The sequence below is a fragment of the Papio anubis genome, chromosome 5 (genome assembly GCF_008728515.1).
Source record: "Papio anubis isolate 15944 chromosome 5, Panubis1.0, whole genome shotgun sequence".
NCBI lineage: Eukaryota > Metazoa > Chordata > Mammalia > Primates > Cercopithecidae > Papio > Papio anubis.
In genome coordinates this window covers 29,371,527-29,389,793 of record NC_044980.1, presented here as the reverse complement: position 1 = coordinate 29,389,793, position 18,267 = coordinate 29,371,527, and positions in this window count along the sequence as shown.

The following is an 18,267-nucleotide window of genomic DNA, read 5'->3' as shown; positions in this document are numbered from 1 at the left end:
CATTTATAGGTATTTACCCAAACAACTTGAAAGCTACGTTCATGCAGAAACCCATATATGAATGTTTATAACAGCTTTATTCCTAGTCACCAAAAACTAGAAGAATTCAAACGTCCTTCATCTGACAAATGAATAAACAAACTGCCTTATAATCCTACGATTGGATATGGTAGTCCTCCTTTGTCCTTGGGGGAGTATGTTTCAAGACCTCCAGTAGATGCCTGAAACCTCAGATAGTACCAACCCCTATATATACTGTGTATTCTTTTCCCTTTACATACAGAACTATAATAAAGTCTAACTTATAAATTAGATATAGCAAGAGATTAATAACAATAATAATAAAATAGAACAATTGTAACAATATACTGTAATAAAACTTACATGAATGTAGCTTCCCTTTCTTTCAAAATATTTTACTGTACTCATGAGGGAGTAGCTTCTTCATGAGCAGACACAGCCTCTCCAGAAATTTTCATATTTAGCAGTCCAATCCTATTCCTGAATCTGTGTAACCATCTCTTATTTGCAGTAAACACCTCGGTGTGACATTTTCCAGGGGATCCCTTGCTGAAATCTTTGTGTAGGCTTAATGGTTTGTGGTGCAACATGTTGCTGTCAATCAGTACACATTTCAGTTCATGCCTTCCACCCCAAATTTTAATGCCTTTTCCATTATAGCTAAGCACTTATCACACATTATAGTGACAACTTTTGCAGTTTGATGCCACAGCAATACTAGCATGAGTTTTTCCTTCTCCACAGTTTTATGGGTAGATTTTTTCTGGACAGCAGCAGATTTTGTTTTCTTTCCTTAAGTTGAGGACTTTCACCTTTTCCCTTAAAGATAACACTTTATGGCTTCTCTTTGGCATATCTGAATGACTGGCATCACTACTCTTGTGTTTTGGAGCCATTATGAGATGAAATAAGGGTTCCTTGTTGCACAAGTACTTAGATACCACAACAGTCAGTCTAAAAACCTAGACAGCTATTAAGTGATTGATGAGCCAAAGGGTCCACAGTGTGGATCTGCTGGACAAAGTGAGGAGTCACATCCCAGGTGAGACAGTGAGATTAAACAAGATTGCATCATGCTACTCAGAAAGGCATGTGCGTAATTAACAACCTACGAATTGTCTAATTCTGAAATTCTCCATTTAACAATTTTGGAGTGCAATTGACCTTGGGCAACCGAAAATGTGCAGATCAAAACTGGCAAGAAGACAGAAGCACTATACTCCTCAACAGTTAAAAGGAATAACCACTGCCACGTGCAATAACATGAATGAATTTCAAATGAAAGAAGCCTGAGTCAAAAAGTTTTACTCTATATAATTTCATTCACATGACATTTTAGAAAAGTATACATATAGGAAACTCAGTGATGTCGTGAAGCTGTAGGGAGTGAGATGGAATGACTGTTAATATGATAGCATCAGGGAATGTTTTGGGGTGATGGAACCTTTCTATATTTTGATTGTGCTGGTTACTATATGGGCTCAAACAATGCAAAGCATAAAACTGCATAATAAAAAAGTGATTTTTCCACAAGCTCCACATAGCTAAACAACACCTAATACAAATACATAATTTAATCATCAATTCTCCATTTTAACTCATATTATTTGCTTTATTTGTTGGAGTGGTTTCTATTGCTTTAATCCAGTTGACAAATAAATAGTTATTTTGCAAGCATTCTTGGTAATTAGATCAAAACATAATGCCATTTAAAGACTATTTCAATTACGCTCAAAGTTAATGTTTGAATGATTGAAAGTAAAATGTTAGAAATAAGGGTTGTATTTTACCACATTATACTAATAAAAAAGCAAGTTTTCTCTTCAGAACTTTCTTGTGTGGAAACAAAAGTCTGCAATTTACTAACAGTGCCAGTTGCCATTGTAAAGGTTTGTTTTATTTTTAGATTTTTCTTTTTAAAGCATAAAGACATTTTCCTAAAAGGAAGGCAAAAAATGGAAATTATGCTCACACTACTCAATGCCATTCATTTTATTGGACTTTGTTTTGCAGTCATTAAAATCACTGACTTTTCCTGGGCATGAGGATATTAGATATGGGGGCTTTCTTTGCCTCTTTTTAAAGTAGTTTTGTTTGAAGTGATTTCATTCCTGTGAAAGAAGCAGAAAGCAGAGATAATTACAGCAGTGTGCTTTACAAGCTCACGGGGTTTCAACTTTTCCATAGTTGCTTCTTGAATTAGTTCTATTACAAAAATAAAACCTTTCACAACTCATTGTCAATGGTGTTATTGCCTAAATGAATCACTTCTCATCTTTTCTTCTTAATATTTGACAAGGCACAACTGTTTTCACAAAAAAGCTTTTCAGATCAAACTTTAAAATATCCTCTTTTCTAAAAAAAAACATTCTCAGCAGAAGAAAGGTAAAAGACAATTGTCTTGCAAACTGGGCACAAGAAACTTAATGAAATTATTAGATTCTCAAGAAAAGTTTGGATGATTAATCAATTTATTTTTTATGTGTCAGATTGTCCTAATTATCTTAATAATTTCAAAGCAGAACCATTCCTAATTGAAAAATCTATTACCTCTTGAGAATTTATAAATTGTAAATTAATAACTACATATTTATTTTTAACATGGAACTTATCAGCATAAATAAAGTGTGAGAAATGTTTCCAGAATAGAAACTTCAGTAAATATAATGCATTTATCATTTTATTACTAGATTATGGGCTAAATATCACATTGTATTTAAAGAAGAATTGATTGTTTTGTCTGGCTAATCGTTGCTAGATCTTTTCTCTCTACTCCTTCAGAACTTGAGACCTACTTCCAATCAAAAAACAAAAGGAAACATCGTCAATAATTGTGGGTCTCCTTGGGTCTCAGGACTACAGCAGAGGTTGTGATTTCCTACCAGTATGCCTATTGCTTATGTTCCCCTTATGTAATAGACTGAGTTACGTTCCTCCTAAGAAAGTTAAGTCCAAATCTGCAGTTCTTCCAAGTGTGACCTTCTTTGGAAATAGGGACATTGCAAATGCCACAAGTTAAGATTAGTTCATGTTGCACTCGGATGTGCTCCTAATCCAATATGCGTGATGGCCATGTGAAGATAATCATGTGAAGACAGACACACAGGGAGAACTCCATGAGAAGATGGAGGCAGAGATTGAAATGATTCATCTACAAAGCATGGAATGCCGATGATTGATGGCTATCACCAGAAGTTAGGAACAGGAGAGGAAGGATTCTTCCCTACATGTTTCAGAAGAAGTATAGCCCGACGGATACCCTGATGTTGAACTGTTTAGCCTCCAGGACTGTGAAACTACAGACGTCTGGTGTTTAAAGCCACCCAGTTTGTGGTACTTTGTTATAGCAGACCTAGGAAATGAATACACTTTGAAAATAAAACTCTCTTCTTCTTCTGGACCTGAAGTTGGTGTCAGTCAGAAAATGCATATCCCAGGTTTTCTTGAAAGTCAGGTCTCCTTTGCATCCTGAAAAATGTAATTGTTCGCCTGAAACTCTATGTTTGTCTCTTCCATTGTGGGGTCATAAAATTCTGTTAAAAACAACCTCTGACAATGAGATTTAAAAAAACTAATATGGTGATTAAACAGGATGTGATTATAGAGGTTACATATTTCTTACTCTTATTTAAACCTTCTTCAAACTACTGTTGAAAGTCATCACTAAAAGTCTTTCAGTAGATTGAATATGCAGAGCCTAAGTGTAGATGAATATTTTCTCTATGACAATGAATTAACACCACAAATGTACACATACACACACACAAATACTTGACACATAATTAAATCTATGGATTAAGTGCAGCAAACGTTGGCATAGCCTGTTACTAGTTTTTTTTTTTCCCCTACTCTGTCCATGTCCACGTGGGTCAACTAATTTAGTTGTTTATAAAATTGAGTATTTATTAAAATAAGAAATATTAAATCAGATGGGGAAGAACAGGAGAAAATTTTTATTTCATCATTTGTTTAAGGCCCAGGCAGAAGATAGGCTTGCCTACTATCCTACTCAGAGATAAAAGTTTATTAGATTATGCCATGTACATGGCTGTTTCTTACAGACTAGTAAAATTTTACTTCTTGATTCTTTACTCAGATTTACTATGTAAATTTTAACATCTAGCAGTGGCATTATTCTTTTTTTTTAAAATTATACTTTAAGTTCCGGGTTACATGCGCAGAATGTGCAGTGTTGTTACATAGTTATACATGTGCCATGGTGGTTTGCTACACCCATCAACCCATCACCTACATTAGGTATTTCTTCTAATGTTATCCCTCCCCTAGCCCCCTGCCCCATGAAGGCCCTGGTGTGTGATGTTCCCCTCCCTGTGTCCATGTGTTCTCATTGTTCAACTCCCACTTATAAGTGAGAACAGGCAGTGTTTGGTTTTCTGTCCCTGTGTTAGTTTGCTGAAAATGATGGCTTCCAGCTTCATCTATGCCCCTGTAAAGGACATGCACTAATACTTTTTTTATGGCTGCATAGTATTCCATAGTATATATGTGCCACATTTTCTTAATCCAGTCTATTATTGATGGACATTTGGGTTGGTTCCAATAGTCTTTGCTATTGTGAATGGTGCCTCAATAAACAAATGTGTGCATATGTCTTTATAGTAGAATGATTTATAATCCTTTGGGTATATGCCCTGTAATGCGATTGCTGAGTCAAATAGTATTTCTAGGTCTAGATCCTTGATGAATCGCCACACTGTCTTCCACAATGGTTGAACTAATTTGCACTCCCACAACAGTGTAAAAGCATCATTCTTATTATTTAAGGAAATGATCAAAATCCCAAGAGGAAAATTTCTATTCACAGGCTTAAATCAACTTTTTAATTCTAATCTAAAAAATCTAATCATCAAAAGTAGACTCTTGGAAATATATAGAATGCTTTTGAAAATAGTACAAATCTTAGCACTGACAGAACTGACGAGTTCAAAATTCAGTCAATAACTGTAGGCTTAGACAAATTATTAAATTTTCTATACTCTCAGTATCTTCATTTCTAAAATGGAAAAATAATACCTACAAAACAGGTTATATAAAAAGTGAAATTAAATATGGATTATAACATACCTAGCATATGGTGGTTGCTTCATGGATGTTAATTTCTCAGCATATTAATGTTAATATCATGTTTATGTTATGATTCCTCTTCACAACACAGCATTTCAAGTCACATAAGAAGAATCTCCACTTATATAATCATTTATGAATCCCCACATTTCCCCACAACTTCTGCTGACTTAATATTGGGATTATCATCGTTATTCATTGACTGTTCTATCAATGAATTTGTTATCTTTTCTCCCAGTTATTCATAATTATGAAATATGATGTTAAAAGAGCTCAGTTACTAGGAATGTTACAGAATTAAAGTGAAATTTCTTTTACAATTCTGTCCACCAAACTTATTTTAATTCTTTGCAGCAACTACAATCAGTGATCTTGTCCAGATCATCCAGGGTTCCCTTAATGGTTCTAAATTGTACTGCATGCCCAGATCTTCAGATGGTCCAAGAACCAAATGTGCTAGAATTTCAACACACCAACCCCAACAATTGGCTCGTGTAGGATTATGAAGGTGTAGCACTCTCATATCAATGAAGAACAAACTCTGCAGTCATTTTTGTGAACCTGAGCCTTGCTGAATAAGGCTGAGGCCAGTATTCACCTGGTTGACTTCTTTCTCCTTTTCCAACAGGCTTCCTCTAGTCCCTTACCAGATTCTCCTGGGATCATTTTCTTAATAAATCACTTCTATAAGAAACCTTGTCTCTGATTCTGCTTGAGGGAAACCATCAGACACTCCTTATACTGTTAAAATACTGTGGTTGAACCCAACGTATTTAAAGAGAAATGTTCTCTGTAAATGATAAGCCATGACTAATCCATTTTAACATATACTTTTCTTCTGTAAAAATCTTAATGATTCAACCAAATAATACGAGTAGAATGTTTATAAAAATTGCTCATAATTACACACTTACTAAGATGTTGTGATTTTATTTCACAAGGCGTTTATTACTATTAGCTTACTGTAAGGGTAACATACATTTTAACCACATCACGATTATGCATTTATATAACTAATTTAACCTGACTTAAGTTTCTGAAGGAATGATTTATATTTATGTACTGCTTTCACAAATTAAGTATCTCCACTTATTTTCTATGTTTTAATTATTTTGTTACACTTTTTTACCCCTGTGTTGTAAATATTTTATATATATATATATGACCGACAAGAGCACTGGTATAGGATTTGTGTACATGGATTCATGAATAAATATGAAATAAACATTTCCAATAAAAGTGCTTTCAAAAGTTTATCCATGCGCATGTCACATTATTTTTCTCCATTTTCTCTTATTCACCAACTAATCTTCTTTAATGAAACAGAAGATATAATATATTAGATGTTCAAAAATATGACTTTGATTTCTATATATTCTACTATTTATAGGTTTTGTTCTTCAGTAGACACAATTACAATTCCAAAAAAACCAATAACAGCTAAAATGCAAATATATCTGAACAAATATCTGGGTGTGTGTGTGTGTGTGTGTGTGTATTTATTTATATATATATTTGTTTTTTTAGACGGAATTTCACTCTTGTTGCCCAGGTTGGAGTGCAATGGCGCCATATCGGCTCACTGCAACCTCCACCTCCCAGGTTCAAGTGATTCTCCTGCCTCAGTGTCTTGAGTATCTGGAATTACAGGCATCCACCACCACAAACAGCAAATTTTTGTATTTTTAGTGGTAATTTTGCATTTTCACCACATTGGCCAGGCTGGTCTTGAACCCCTGACCTCAGGTGATCCATCCACCTCAGCCTCCCAAAGTGCTGGGATTATAGGAATCAGCCACTGCTCCTGGCCATATCTGAGTATATCTTATACAGCACATTAATAAACCTGTTGCCTAAAGCTCAGAATTCTATGGGTACTTTGTTAACATTTTCAATTTTATTCTTTTTGCTTAGTCTTGCTTTGGTTATAAAGGCTCTTTTTTGTTCTATATGAATTGTAGGCTTGTTTTTTCTAGTTCTGTGAAGAATGATGGTGGTATTTTGATGGGAATTGCACTGAATTTGTAGACTGCTTTTGGCAGTGTGGTCATTTTAACAGTATGAATTCTACCCAACCATGAGCATGAGATATGCTTTCATTTGTTTGTGTCACGGTTTCTTTCAGTAGTGTTTTGTAGTTTTATTTGTAGAGGTCTTTCATGTCCTTGGTTAGATATATTCCTAAATATTTTAATTTTTTTGCAGCTATTGTAAAAGGGGTTGAATTCTTGATTTGATCATTAGGCTGGTCACCGTTGGTGTATAGCAGAGTTACTGATCGTGTACATTAATTTTGTATCCTGAAACTTTGTTGAATTCATGTATCAGTTCTAGGAGCGTTTTGGAGGAGTCTTTAGTATGTTATAGGTATAAGATTACATACATAGTGAAAAGCCACAGTTTGACTTCTTCTTTACTGATTTGGATGCCCTTTAATTCTTTCTGTTTGATTGCACTGGCTAGGATGTCCAGTACTACGTTGAGCAGAAGTGGTGAGAGTGGCCATTCTTGTCTTTTTCCACATCTCAGGGGAAATGCTTTCAACTTTTCCCCATACAGTATTATGTTGGCTGTGGGTGGGTGTGTCATAGATGACTTTTATTACCTGAAGGTATCTCCCTTCTATGCCGATTTTGCAGAAGGTTTTAAACATAGAGGATGCTGGATTTTGTCAAATGCTTTTCCTGCATCTACTGAGATGATCTTACAATTTTTGTTTTTAATTCTGCTTATGTGGTATATCACATTTATTGACTTGCATATGTTAAACCATCCATGTATCATTTGTATTAAACTCACTTGAACATGGTGGATTGTATCTTTGATATGATGTTGGATTCAGTTAGCTAGTATTTTATTAAGGATTTTTGCATCTATATTCATCAGAGATATCGGTCTGTAGTTTTCTTTCCTTGCTATGTCCTTTCCTGATTTTGCTACTAGGGTGAAATGGGCTTCATAGAAAGATTGAGGGAGAATTCCCTCTTTCTCTGTCTTGTGGAATAGTGTCAATAAGATTGGTACCAATTTTTCCTTGATTGTCCAATAGAATTCAGCTGTGGATCCATCTGATCCTGGACATTTTTTGTTGTGGGCAATTTTTAAATTACCATTTCAATCTTACTGATTGTTACTGGCCAGTTCAGAGTTTCTATTTCATCCTGGTTTAATCTAAGAGGGTTGTATATTTCCAAGGATTTCTCCATCTCCTCTAGGTTTTCTAGTGTATGCATGCAAAGATGTTCATAGTAGCCTTGAATGGAAGCATCACATTACCCAACTTTAAACTATACTACAAGGCCATAGTCACCAAAACAGTATGGTTCTGGTATAAAAATAAGGACATAGAACAATGAAACAGAATAGAGAACCCAGAAATAAACCCAAATATTTACAGTCAACGGATCCTTGACAAAGTAAACAAAAACATAAGGTGGGGGAAATACACCCTATTCAACAAGTGGTCCTGGGATAATTCACGAGCCACATGTAGCAGAATGAAACTGAATCCTCATCTCTCATTTTCTACAAAAATCAACTCAAGATGAATCAAGGACTTAAAAAACCCTTCTAGACATTGGTTTAGACAAAGACTTCATGACCAAGAACTCAAAAGGAAATGGAACAAAAGCGAAGATAAGTAAATGGGACCTAATTAAACTAAAAAGCTTCTGCACAGCCAAAAAAAAAAAAAAAAATCAGCAGAGTAAACAGACACCCCACAGAGTGGGAGAAAATCTTCACAATCTATACATCCTACAAAGGACTAATATCCAGAACCTGCAAGGAACTCAAACATATAAGCCAGAAAACAAAAAGTCTCATCAATAAAATGGGCTAAGAACATGAATAGACAAATTTCAAAAGAAGATATACAAATAGCCAATGAGCATATGGAAAAAAGGCTGAACATCAGTAATTATCGGGGAATGCAAATCCAAACCACAATGCGATAGCACCTTACTCCTGCAGTAATGGCGATAATCAAAAAATAAAAAAAATAGTAGATGCTGTCATGGATGCAGTGAAAAGGGAGAGCTTTCACACTATTGATGGGAATGTAAATTAGTACAACCACTATGGAAAACAGTGTGGAGATTTTTTTAAAAAACTGAAAGTAGATCTACCATTTGATTTAGCAATCCTACTACTAGGTCTCTACCCAGAGGAAAAGAAGTCATTATATAATAAAAAAGGAATATTTGCACACACATATTTATAGCAGCACAATATGCAATTGCAAAAATAGGGAACCAGCCCAAATGTCCATCAATCAATTAGTGGATAAAGAAAATGTAATATATATATCACAACTATATATACATGGTATATATACACACCACGAAATACTACTCAGCCGTATAAAAGAACAAAATAATGGCCTTTGCAGCAACTCTGAATGGATTTGGAGATGATTATTCTAAAGTAAGTAACTCAGGAATGAAAAACTAACACTGTATGTTGTCACTCATATGTGGGAGTTAAACTATGAGGATGTAAAGGCATAAGAATAATACAATGGACTTTGGGAACCAGGAGAAAGGGTGGGTAGAGGGTGAAGGATAAAAGACTACACGTTTGGTACAATTTACACTGCTTGGGTGATGGATGCACCAAAATCTCAGAAATCACCACTAAATAACTTATTTATGTAACCAAACACCACCTGTTCCCCAAAACCTATAGAAATAAAAAATAAATTCTATTTTAACAAAAAATTGAATATTTCATCAAGGGCTCCTTGAATGCACAGATCTTGTTTTTATTCCAGATTAAAAAATACTGATATTATTTAAATTAAGTAAACTTAATGACTTCAGCCACTTGTAAATATAATTGATGAGATTAACCTTTTTTTTTGGTGAATTCTGGTATGAAATTTTAGATTTGCATTACTCATTCTATTTCACAGAGTAAAAACCTAAAGCTTCATATGATTAGGTTATTTACCCAGATCAGACAAGTGGCAAATCACGAAAGTGGGACTGGAATGTAGGCAGAGCCATATGACTCCAAAGGCTATGCTTCCTTTCTCTAATGTTGTTTTCCTCATAATGCATGAATATAGTATTGTAATGTTAACATGTTACTATGTAATCAAAAGGTTAATGCAATTTTAAAAGTATACTAAAATTGTAAAACAATCACACAGATTTTTAAAATAAGTAAATGAGATCTCACATAATAGAAAGGAAACACAGCATTAACTTTTACTTTAATTGATTAATTAAATTTCAAAAGTCAATATTATAAATGTATACAATCTTTTTTCAAAGGATATATTATGTTTTATATGAAAATCTGTATACTCATTCAATAATTATTTCTAAATTTAGATATATCTATCCTCTAAATATGTACAAAGATATATTAATAGGATCATTAACATATGCATAAAATATAAAGTTTGAAATGATATAAATGTTCAATCAGAAAAGACTGGATAAATTATTATAACTATATTATAGAACAAATAAATTAGAGATACAATTTGAAATAGGAAGATATATCTGTGATACATTATTAGATGGAATAAAGAAGATTTCTGAACAGTATGCATAGTGTGATTTCAAGTAGGTAGAAAGTAAGCTAAATTACTATATGTGTTTATGTACATATGGATTCTAAAGTTCATTTTTAAAATTCTGGAAAGATATACCACAACTTGCTTGGTGTTATTAGCTCTGAAGTGAGAATTGGGACAATGCCATAAGGTGGCATTGTGGTGGTGATTAGCAGAGTTTTTCACTTCTTATTCTCAATTATTTTCAGTGATTAAACTTTTTCTTCACTGCATGTACTGAGGTATTGTTTAGCTATTAAAGTATTAACAGATATAGCTAGATGAATAAGTTCATTTTCTAGATCATTTCTCTAATGTTTCTCAGAAAGCTAAGAACCAGCTGCCTCACTCATCAGCACCACACCACTGCCACTATCACAGAAGTACGTAATACCATTGTCAGTCTGTACCACCTCTCTGCAACCAGGCTAGATATTGTCTGGAAACTCTGGGCAGTTTGGGCACTATAATACCTGGTACAGTAAATTGTAGAAATACTTGAGATTAGTCTCTTCTCATTTATCATTCTTATAAACCTTGATGGCCCCCAAAAGACAAGCATTTCTCTATCTCTATTTGCAACATTATAATATATTGTCACCTAAACTCTCATTTCTTATTGGCATGCTCCTTATTATCACCTAAATTATGTAACTAATCTTTCTCCTTTATTTCTCAATATATTTTTGCTTTCCTCTCTGAAACTGCACTGACATTATTTATAATACATTTAGGATCTGCTCCATACCCTTCAGCTTTATGCAAATCCTGCCAAAATCAAATGTAAATTTCAAAAATTTATTAAGATAAAATAAGCTTCCCAATAATTTAGCTTGAAAATCCCTCGACTTTATCAACAGCAGAAAGGAAAGAAAAAAAATCAATGATAAATGTTGAAAAAGAAGTGACTGTCTACAGTGATCATCTAAATAGGAACTCCAAGATAACCAATCAAATAACTATGAACGAGATAATTCAGTAGGGGTACTAGAATGACTATTATGGCCTGAAATAAATAGCTTTCTGGAAAAGATTTTTTGAATATCACCCCAAAAGCACAGACTATAAAAGGGAAAACAAAGGGAGTTGGATCTCACCAAAACTAAAAACTTTCAAATAAAAGCACATTATCAACAGAGTAAAAAAGCCAGCTACATGATAAGAGAAACTTTTGCAAATCATATATCTGATAAGGAGTTGATATCTAGAATATATAAAAACCTTGTATGGTTTAACAACTAAAAAACAAATCATCTATTTGTATTAGTCTGCTCTCATACTGCTATAAAAAACTACTGGAGATTGAATAATTTATGAATAAAACAAGTTTAATCGACTCGCAGTTCCACAGGCTTAATAGGAAGCAAGAATGGGAGGCCTCAGGAAACTTACAATCATTGCAGAAGGTGAAGGGGAAGCAAGCACGTCTTACCGTGGTGGAGCAGGAGGGAGACAGTGAGTGAAGTGGACAGTGCCACATATTTTCAAACAACCACATCTTGTGAGAACTCACTCGTTATCATCAGAACAGCAAGGGGAAAGTACACCCCTATGATACAATCACCTCCCACCAGGTCCCTACCCCAACACTTGGGGATTGTAATTCGAGATGTAGGGGAGCGGGAGGGGGACACAAAGCCAAACCATATCACTATTCAGAAATGGACAAAGAACCAAAATAAACATTTTTTTCAAGAAGATATACAATGGCAAATAAGCACATAAACAGATGCCTGACATCACTAATCATTAGGAAAGCGTAAACCAAAACCACAATATGATACCACTCCATACCCATTAGGATGACTGTTATCAAACATGTATTTATCCATAACCAATCAGAACTGCCCTTGCTTTTGACAACACAAAATCCAGAACAAACTGACATTTTCTTAAATTCTCCTCCAAATCCCCTGGTACAAATCCAAACCATGTATTAAGCCTCTTTTAACACACCTTTCCTGAGATGCCCTGTAGTTCTCTCCAGCACATTAATAAAAAAAACTGACAAACCCAACTGATAAACTACTGGTGAATTCCTGGTGGTCACTGGCTGCAGGATATCAAAAGTCATAAAATCATAAAGAATTTCTTCCATGGGCATTTAAGGTGAAGATAAAAATCCCTCCTTACTGTTTCTACAGCATCAAATATTGCAAACAATTTAATCATTATAATATGAACAGGAGGTAGAGAAATACTGAGTAAAAAAGGGCAGTTCCCTGGCAAGGGCCCCACCCTCAAGCCTGGAAAACACGGCCATAATTAAGAACAGTTATCCCTGTTTTTCTGCTCAAATGTTACTTTTTTGGCCTACCCTGCCCACCCGCCCACCCCCCACCATCCTGTGCCCATATAAAACCCAGGTTTCAGCTGGCAGAGAGATAAGCAGTTGAATGTTGAGAGGATAAGAAGCAACTAAATATCCCAGACTAACTTCAGATGGTACAACTTCAGAGAGAAGCCCCATTGGACCCTGCTGGGCTTCAGGGAAAGATCACCTTCTTCTGGCACCATGCCCTTTCCAGCTCCTCTTCCTAATAATGTAGTGAGTACTTACAATATTCTGGACACCCTTTAAGCACATTACATATTTACATTTTTTGAATCTTCTACCCAACAGCTGTAAGAGGTAAATGCTATTATATCTTTAATTTTCAGATTTAGAAACTAAGCCACGGAGAGTTTTTAAATACCTTGCCCAAAGTCACACAGTCAATAGGTGAATGAACAGAATTTTAATTTCAAATGGTTAATACGAGAATTCAGCGTCTTAACTGATATGCTCTGGCTGTGTTGCCACCCAAATCTCATCTTGAATTCCCACGTGTTGTGGGAGAAAGCTGCTGGGAGGTAATCGAATCATGGGGGCGGGTCTTTCCCTCCGTGCTGTCCTCGTGATAGCGAATAAGTCTCAGGAGATTTGACGGTATTGTAATGGGGAGTTTCCCTGCCCAATCTCTCTGTTTGCCTGCTGCCATCCACTTATAAGACATGACTTGCTTCTCCTTGTCTTCAGTCATGATTATGAGGTTTCCCTAGCCATGTGGAACTGTAAGTCCAATTAAACCTCTCTTTTGTAAATTGCGCAGTGTCAGGTATGTCTTTATCAGGTGCGTGAAAATGGACTAATACATTAACCGTTAGGTCACACTACATCTTACTGCATACATTAATGAAATAATATATCACGTTATCCTTTAAATAGGGAGGATGTTGCATTTGGTCAGGACTCACAGGAACAATGATATTCTTTTTTTGTGATGTGCATTTTCTAAACTCTCCATATACATATACTTTTTTTTTTTTTTTCAGACAGAGTCTCGCTCTGTTGCCAGGCTGGAGTGTATTGGCACAATCTTGGCTCACTGCAACCTCTGCCTCCCGGGTTCCAGGTATTTTCCTGCCTCAGCCTCCCAAATAGCTGGGACTACAAGCACATGCCACCATGCCCAGCTAATTTTTGTATTTTTAGTAGAGACGGGGTTTCACCATATTGGCCGGGATGGTCTTAACAATTTTTGTAAAAATGACTACATTGCCGTGTTACACTGAAGGGTCATTCCTGAGATTCTAACTGGTTCGCTTGCCTTTGCTTTATTTTTGACCTGAACAGGAGCTTAAAAATATCCCCTTTTCATTCTTCTAGTAGTGATCGCACACTAAGGCCATTACATTTTCTCCCATTAGTACAGTTTACAAGATCTGGGTCTTTCTGGAATCTTGTCTCAGTGTGCCTCCGCAGGACGAACACTGCATTTCAGAGAACTTTGTAGTTGAGGAATATTTCATTGTAATTCTAAATAATATCCAGATATTATCCACATTACTTCTGTTAATGGAAGGAAGGTCTTGAGGGTGAGTTGTCCAGGTTTTTGGCATGTTGAACAAAGAATTGTATAAAATGCACAAAAAAAGGAACAAAAAGCAGTGAAAGCAGGGATTTATTGAAACCAGAGTACACTCCATAGGGTGGGAGTGGCTAGAGCAAGTGGCTCAAGAGCCCCAGTTGCAAAGTTTTCTGGGGTTTAAGCACTCTTTAGAGGTTTCCTATTGGTTACCCCCAGGTGAATGAAGGATTTGGCCTGTGGCCAGTTAGAGGCTGAAGAGAATTGGTCCCAATCAACTGGAGGCCGTGATGAGTTGTCACCCTATGCAAATGAAGGAGTGGCCCACGGCCAATCAGAGGCCTAAGCAAAGGAGTGGCCCACCCACTCAGAAGCCAGAGTGAATTGATGCCTTATGCAATTGAAGGAGTGGCCTACGGCCTGTCATAGGCACTTTACATTTGTGTTGGCACTGAAGTGGGGGTTTGTAGGGGAAGTGGCTTCTGGTCTTTTGTTACTTGGACATGGAGAGGTGGGATTTTCCCTCTGATCCAGTTCTAGGGACTCCTCACAAACTGGCCTTAGGTTTCCTGTCTCCAGATCCTATTCTCCTACCTCATTTTCTACTCTATCTAAGGGTAGCAAGTTTTTTCACCTGTTTAGTATTTTTCAGTCAACTAACCAGGGCGAGTTCACTAGGCATTCAGTATCTGCTGAACAAACACTGAGTGCCTTTCAGCAAATGGCCACATATTCTAATAGGCTTTATTAGTTTTCCCAGACAAATAAAATTTGCCTTATTTGGCTAAGCAGATACAACCTATCCAAGGAGTCACACTAATAAACCACAAACAAAGTGACTTCCCAACCAGAGGAATTTTAACCTTTGGTTCTCTAAAAATATGCATTCTTCCTTTAGTAAAGACCTGTGAACCATCTTCTAGAGAGTATGATGTGACCTTAGCACAATTTTCTTCAGAAAATTGGCAATAATATGTTGTCCCATCTGTTTCATAGTGTAGGAAAAATTATTGTATGTTAGTATCAGATGTCTCAAGCAGGACTTGGGCAATTTTCCTAAGATTCTACCGTAATAATGTTACTTAACAGTAAAGTCCCACTTTGATTCACCAGCAAAGAGTGTGTTGACCTCTATGTTTGAAATTACAGCCTTTATCAACGCTTTCCATATTGTCCTGTTGTGATTCACTCTTTTCTGGTGTTATTGTAAATTGAAAAACTCTATGTAGGTTTGATTGTTTTAGTCTCACACCTCTATGTAGAAATAAATGTGCTGTCTCCTCAGATTGGACTTCTATTCTCATATCTATATATGCAATCAACATTTGGTTATCATTCACTCATCAGCCTAAATGTTATCCCTTTAAAGAGGCCTTTCTTTACAACTCATCATCTCCAATTTTGGTTTCTTCATTAGAATGTAAGTTTTGTGAGAGCAGGAATATTTTCATATTCATGTGGTACCTTCGGTACCTGAGTAGAATGATGTTTGGGACAAAATATCTGCTCAACATTGATTTGGTAAATGAATGAATAATCTGAATGACATGCGTAGAACTGAAATCTGAATTTCAAAAACAGTTTATAAAATAACAAAGTAACATTGATCAGATATTTTTTCTTAACTACTGATCAAGTAAATCAACAATTACATATGTATTCATTGTATAAGATTGGGAAAGACTTTTATAACTATGTGTGATGATGTTGGAGTGTCAGGATTTTAAAAACAACCTAAAATAAAAAGAAAAACACTGTTGTGCAGTGTTACACCTCTATTAACTCTCTTCAAATAACTCTATTATACAAAGAGTGGTTTTTTTCAATTTTAAGACTTAATTAAAATATGCATTATCGTCAGCTAAAAGATTCAAGTGCAAATTTTGTACAGCACAAAATACAAGATCTGACGTTAACATGTGTAAATAATAAAAAAAAGATTAAGTTGTCTTTCACTAATTAAAATGTTATAGAATTAAAATGAACATAAATGAGCATTTCTATTTTCAATTGTTAAGATTTCTAATTTAAAATATAATCCCCTTTTCTATACACAACTGGATAAAGTAATATGCTTATGACTTAGTTTAGTGAAATAGAGAAGGTGTGATTATGATTTGGCAATGAGATTTTCTTACACCCAGCCTATTTGTATTATATGCTTGGCAAATTCCTATAGGTATTTAGGTTTTTGAATCCAAAAATTAAAACCCTTACTAAGAAGGGAATTATCTCTTCTTCTATATTTTGCAAAGTTTCTTTATCTTCCATGTGGTCAATAAATAAATCATTATTTAATCATGCACAAAAGTACTTATCATTCTTCTCTTCAGCTTGACAGTATTGAAAAGTTAAAAATGACAAAACAAAAACCTACACACGCTTTTTGACTAACCCTTTAGTTCCACACATAGCACCATTGACATGATGATTATAGCAAGAGCTTGATTTCGTTCTAAGGCTGGGTCTTTTAAGAAGACAAAACGTGCTTTATTTGGTTTTTATAATAAGAAATGAAGCTGGTGACTTTGTTCTTCTAATCACTTATATAACATAATGTGCATCACCAGATCCACCAGAACATAGGTAGGCTCTGAATCTGCATATGATAAAGCACAATTTACTTACTTACCTGAATTTTTTTCTTCTCTTTCCTTTTCTTTTCTTTTCTTGCTCTTTCTTCCTTTCTTCCTTTCTTCCTTCCTTTCCTTCCTTCCCTTCCTTCCTTCCTTCCTTCCTTCCTTCCTTCCTTCCTTCCTTCTCTTTCTTTTTTTTTTTTCTTTTTGCTAAAAGAAAGACTTGGTCCTGGATTTTCAAAAGATCTTATTCAACTTGACAACCTCCAGGAAACCCTTCCCATATCCCTGATTTCAGCCTGGTTTCAAGGAGCACAAAAACAGAATTTTGCTTTATGGTTTTCTCCACCAACCACTGATCAGTATTCTTAATCTTATTCAATTTGAGCAAATCAGGAACAAAATTATTTACGGCAGTGTGGTGGCGGTTTTTATGTAAAGGGTGATCAAGAATACTGATTTGCAGGATTCTGGAATGAATCCTGGGCATCTTCAAGTTTTTTAAGCTGAAGTTATTAATTATAATTAGGGAGATTCTCAGTCCATAAAATATGGCGTCCCCACTGACCCCCTGCCACCACTCTCCATTTCTGAATAACACAGTGTGTCTCTGCTTTCACCTTCCTGTCTTGGATCCTACCCCTTACCATGTCATGGGCTGATGCCTCTCACCTCAAAATGGAACATTTACCTTTATCCCCACTTGTAGGCTCTGGCCTACTCTATAATGTGCTTATGTTTCCATTATGTTTGATGACACAGGTTAACATACCCTAGGCACCATTACTAGATCAGATGCCATTTTATATTGTCATTGACATATATCAAGGCCCAGTTTACTATATTCCTTGGGATTGGAAAAAATGAAAATTTTCTTTGAGAGGCCAATGCTTACTCATAATGGTATTTCTGGCATTAGTTGTGCCTAAATGTCCCAATGGGTCACGTTGTCCAATAGTTCGGTTGATGATCTTCTGGTAGTTAGAACAGATTTTTAAAAATTATAGATATTTTGAATTCCAGGATAAGAAAATTATGCTTTCCTTGAAAGGCAATATGAAGCCATTCATTGTACGATTTTGAAGAGGGCAGGAAAATGATTATAGTTGCTCTTGAAGAAACTGATTGAACGGTCTAACTTTGGAGAAGAAGGGGAAAATGAAAGCAAAACTTT